Below are 6,000 nucleotides of genomic sequence, written 5' to 3'. Positions count from 1 at the left end.
CCTCTGTGGGGAACGAGCCCTACCTGAGGGATACTGAAGGGGCTGGGAAGTGTGGGAGCCACAGACATCATCCCAAAAAAGGGGTCTGGAGCATCTTCCAGGGTCTCCATCATGGCCAGGCGGTTAGGAAGCAGCAGGCTGGGTCTGAGACAGAGAGAATGTGGGCTGCCAAGTACTGCGGCAGAGGGCTGACACCCAGCAGGGAGGACGCCCCCCCCCCGAGGCGGGGGGAGCACTCACAGCTCCGTCTCCACCATATCAATGCGGATCTGCCGCTGGGCACGGTACAGGCGCTCCAGGATGTGCTGGATGTCCTCTGCGGGCAGGGAGAGCACAGTCGAGAGCGCGCCTCCGCGCGGGCCAGGCGGCTCTGCCCATATCCGAGCCTTCCCCGCCTTACCTACGAGGTACTGGCATTGTTGAGAGTAGACCCGGATCACACCGATCTGCAGCTGGGCTGACAGATAGAGGGAGAAGCGGGGCCGGGGCAGGCCGGGCAGCGGGGGCTGAACTCGTACCAGCACGTAATCGAGGATTTCCTCACTGGGGGGACAAGGCGCCCTGATCGCCACTGTGCCCACCCCCAGCCCCACGGCCTGGCCCACCCCCTCCAGCTCCTCCCCTTCCCGGCCTTACCAGGTCTTCACCACGTTCACCTTCAGGTACTCGCGTTTCACCAACCGGCTGCCGCGGGTCGCTGCCAGCCTGGAGGGGGTGGAGGTGGGGGTGGGTTGAGGGGGGAGCGTCAGGCTGGGGCCCCCGGGTGCCCCTCCCGGCGCGCACGGCCCGGCCCTTACCAGATGGTGGCGAAGCAGCCGGTGTGGCGCTGAAGCACGTTGGGATAGTAGAACATTGTCCCGCCGGGCTTTCACCCTGTCCCGGGCGCTCCTCCGCTCGGATCTCAATCTGAATTCTTCGTGGCACGGGGCTTCCCAGCACCGTCGGGGCAAAGGGCTCGGAACGGCGGCCGCCGGGGTGGCCCCAGAACGCCAGGTAAAGGAACGGATAACACTCAGGTGTGGGTAAACAATTAGGGCGAGAAGTAAACGGAGGCACGGACTGCACACACAGCAGTTGGGACGCCCCTCTCCGCCGCTCGGAGTGGGTTCCCGCGCCGCGTGGCTGCTTCGAACTTACTGGGGCCTTCCGGGTCGGGCTGGAGGTGCAAAGCTCCCCGAGGGCAGGCCCGGGCTGGGCCCCAGGCCCGGTCCCGAGGGAGAACGGGGGTCGTCTGCAGGGGTGCCGGGCTCCCGGGCCTTGCACTCCGCTTGGGCACCTGCAGTCCCCGCGGCACTAGGTCCCGCCGCAGGGGGCGCGTGCTCCGGGGCTTGGCGCCTCCCTCGTCATTAGATGGCGGCGACCCCCACAACAGCCAATGGGGAACAGGGGTGGGCTTGGGAGCGCTCCGTTCCAGGGCGCCAAGTAGCCCGCCTGGGGTCGAGGCAACAGGGGTCTCCCGAGGCAGGCAGCGAGCCAATCAGAAGAACCCCCGCGTGGTGCGGGGGGGCCATTGTGAGGTGTCCTGACCAATGGGCTCTCGTTCTCGCCTCTGACAGCAAGGGTTCCTCGGTGGCACTTCTCTGCCGACCAATGAGCGAGGAGCAAGTGGCACTTCCCTGCCGACCAATGAGCGAGGAGCCAGTCCCGGCCTCGCCCCGCAGCAAGCTTGGTAACAAGGGCATTTCGACCACTAGAGAGGCTCGGGTCATGCCGGGGGCAACTGCCCTGCTCCATTCGGGGCACCTGACCTGAGGTTAGACCTTGCCCTTTCCCCCTGAAACCCACCAGGTACCGAAGATCGGTCTGCCTCTGTGCCCAGCCTGGGGCCTGTCGTCAGCTGGGCAGGTAGACACGGTGTGAGGTGGCCTTGGCCGCCACGGATGGATGAGGAAGAAGTCAGATCTCACAGGAAGCATGCTCAGTCATTTCCTAAACGTGAACAACATAGGCTGTGGACGTGCCCCCTCTGGCTGTTTGCCAGTTGTGAACGTTCTTCCCGCTGAAACAGACCTCAGCAAGGTACCTCTCCGCGTACAAAAGCCATTTACAACTCTTTGTCCCCATGCCTCCTGCCTTTGCACAGCCGGGTGTTTGGCCTCCAATGCCCTTCCCAGCCTTGATCCCAGGACACACTTCTGCCTCTTTAACACGCAGCTCTTAACTGCCGGGGAGCTGACTCTATTTTAATTCGTTCCTTCAGTCTACTGAGCTCTTGAGATTAAGATCTTTTTTCTTTTTCTTTTTCAACTAGTTCCTGGAAACTAGCACAGTAAACATTTGTCAAATGAATATGCAATTACCCCAAATTTACAACTACAGAAAGTCAAGGCTGACCGAGATTTCAAAATCTAGTCCTTGAAAGCTTCACAGGACTTGCTTTTACAGATGAGAAAAGACAGAGGCCCATAGGACAGTTTTTCCCAGACCACAAATTTCCCTAATGACAGCCTGGTTGGGAACTCTGCTCTCTTGAATTCCAGTGTTTCTAGTACCTATCCCACTGTGCTTGGCTAAACGAGTTTCTACACGTCCAAGTTGTTTCAGTCAGTGTGCTGTTTATCAGTTCACATTGGGGCACAAAGATGGTAAAGTGGGGGCATCTACCCTTAAGGTACTTAGAACTTAGTGTAGGAGATAATAGAGTAATTTGTTCATTCATCCCTCCATTCAACAAATATTTATGACAGGCCTACTATGTGCCATGCCCTCCCCTAGGCACTGGAGATAGAGCAAAGAACAAGTCCCTGTTCTCATGGCGTAGGGAAGGAGAGACGATAAGTAAGTAGACAGAAATATGTGAAGTGGTGATCAGGGCTATGAGAACAATGAGGCAGCATAGGAGAATGGAGAGTAGCGAGGGCTGCTATCTAGGTAGGGTGTTCAGGGAAGCCTTCTCTGAAGAGAGGAAGCAAAATGCACCGACCTGAAGGAAGAATATTTTACAGAAAAAAACCAGCAAGTACAAAGGTCCTGAGGCAGAAATGTGGTGGATTAAGGAGCCTGGAGCCAGAATGATAAGGGTGAGGTTAGAGAGGAGGATAGGAGCCACATCACAAGGACTGTGGAGGCTACTGTGAGGATTTGGGCTTTTACTCCGAATGAGTCAAGAGCCAATGGAGGGTTTTGAGCAGAGGAATGACATGATGAGATTTATGCGTTAAGAGGACCTCTACTGTCTTGAGAATAGACAGAAGGTGGACCATTGTGGGGGTAGAAAATATGCAGAAGGAAGCAGAAAGAGATGTGAGAGATCACAGTAGGATGTTCCAAAGTGTTAGTGGTGGAAGCAGAGAAACTGGTCAGATACTGGATAGATTCTGAAGGAATAATAATGATGGGCTCTGCTGATGGATTGGATATGGGGTATGACAGAAAATGGAAGAGGACACTATATAATCATAAAGGGAACAATCCAACAAGAAGATAAAACAATTGTAAATATTTATGCACCCAACATGGGAGCACCCAAATACATAAAGCAGTTAATAACAAACATAAAGGAAGTAATAAATAGTAATACAATAATAGTAGGAAACTTTAACCCTCACTTATATCAATGGACAGATCATCTAAACAGAAAGTGACAGTGGCTTTGAATGACACAATGGACCAGATGGGTTTAACAGATATATTCAGAACATTCCATCCTGGGGCACCTGGGTGGCTCAGTCGTTAAGCGTCTGCCTTCGGCTCAGGGCGTGATCCTGGAGTTCTGGGATCGAGCCCCACATCAGGCTCTTCCACTGGGAGCCTGCTTCTTCCTCTCCCACTCCCCCTGCTTGTGTTCCCTCTCTCGCTGGCTGTCTCTCTCTCTGTCAAATGAATAAATAAAATCTTTAAAAAAAAAAAAAAAGAACATTCCATCCTAAACCAGCAGAATATACATTCCTTTCAAGTGCACATGGAACATTCTCCAGAATAGATTACATATTAGGCCACAAAACAAGCCTCAACAAATTCAAAAGCATCGAAGTCATACCATGCTTCTTTTCTAACCACAACACTACGAAACTAGAAATCAACCACAAGAAAAAATCCGGAAAGATCAGAAATATATGGAGATTAAATAACATGCTACTAAACAATGAATAGATCAACCAAGAAATCAAAAAGGATATCAAAAAATACAAAGAGACAAATGAAAATTAAAACACAACAGTCCAGGGATGCCTGGGTGGCTCAGTTGGTTAAGGATCTGCCTTCAGCTCAGGTCATGATCCCAGAGTCCCGGGATCAAGTCCCACATATCAGGCTCCTTGCTCAGTGGGGAGCCTGCTTCTCCCTCTGCCACCTTCTCCCTCTGCCTGCCGCTCCCCCTGCTTGTGCTCTCTCTCTCTCTCTCACAAATAAATAAATAAAATATTAAAAAGACAAACAAACCCAAAGCCCACAACAGTCCAAAATTGTTGGGATGTAGCAAAAGCAGTTCTAAGAGGGAGATTTATAGCAACACAGGCCTACTTCAAGAAGCAAGAAAAATCTCAAATAACCCTTACATCTAAAGCTAGAGCTAGAAAAAGAAGAACAAAACCCCAAACGAATAGAAGGAAAGAAGGAAGGAAATAATAAAGATTAGAGCAGAAATAAATGAAATAGAAAGTAAAAATTAAATTAAAAAAAGGATAGAGCAATGAAACTAGGAGGTGGTTCTTTGAAAAGATCAACAAAATTGATAAATCTGTAGCTAGACTCATAAAAATAAAAAGAGGACTCAAACTCAGAAATGAAAGAGGAGAAATAATCAACACCACAGAAATACAAAATATTATCAAAGAATATTATGAAGAATTACATACCAACAACTTGGACAACCTAGAAGAAATGGGTAAATTCCTGGAAACATAACTGAATCAGAGAAATAGAAAATTTGAACAGACTGATTACCAGCGATAAAATTGAATCAGTCATCAAAAAACTGTCAACAAACGAAGTCCAGGACTAGATGGCTTCACAGGTGAAATCTACCAAACATTTAAAAAGGAGTTAATATCTATTCTTTTCAAACTATTCCAAAAAAATAGGGGCACCTGGATGGCTCAGTCAGTTAAGCATCTACCTTTGGCTCAGGTCATGATCCCAGAGCCCTGGGATCAAGCCCCACATTGGGCTCCCTGCTCAGTGGGGAGCCTGCTTCCTCTCCCACTCCCTTTGCTTGTTCTCTCTCTCTCAATCTGTCAAATAAGTAAATAAAATCTTAAAAAAAAAAATAGAAGAGGAAGGAATGCTTCCAAATTCATTGTATGAGGCGAGCATTGCCCTGATATGAAAACCAGACAAAGACACCACAAAAAAAGAAAACTATAGGCCAATAGTTCTGATGAGCAGAGATGCAAAAGTCCTCAACAAAATATTAGCAAACTGAATCCAACAATACACTAAAAAAAATCATTCATCACGATCAACTGGGATTTATTCCTGGGTTGCAAGGGGGATTCGATATTCGCAAATCAATCATGATACGTCATACCAATAAGAGAAAGGATGAAAAAAAAGATCATTTCAATAAATGCAGAAAAAACATTTGACAAAGTACAACATTCATTCATGATAAAAACCCTCCACAATGTACGTTTGGAGGGAACATAGCTCAACATTATAAAGGCCGTATATGAAAAACCCACAGCTAACAGCATTCTCAATGGGCAAAAACTGAAAGCTTTTCCCCTAAGGTCAGGAGCAAGGTAAGGATGTCCACTCTCACCACTTTTATTCAACATAGTACAGGAAGTCTTAGCCACAGCAATCAGACAAGAAAAAGGAATAAGAGGCATCCAAATTGGTAAGGAAGAAGTAAAATTTTCACTATTTGCGGATGACATGATACTATGTATAGAAAACCCTAAAAACTTAACTAAGAAACTACTAGAACTGATTGATGAATTCAGTAAGGTCACAGGACACAAAACGAACATACAGAAATCCAGTGCATTTCTATACACTAATAATGAAGCAGCAGAAAGAGAAATTAAGAAAACCTATTTACAATTGTACCCAAAATAA

This window comes from Ursus maritimus, unplaced genomic scaffold (assembly GCF_017311325.1).
Source record: "Ursus maritimus isolate PB19 unplaced genomic scaffold, ASM1731132v1 scaffold_36, whole genome shotgun sequence".
NCBI lineage: Eukaryota > Metazoa > Chordata > Mammalia > Carnivora > Ursidae > Ursus > Ursus maritimus.
The sequence above is the reverse complement of the archived record's forward strand: the minus strand, read 5'-3'. Positions refer to the sequence as shown.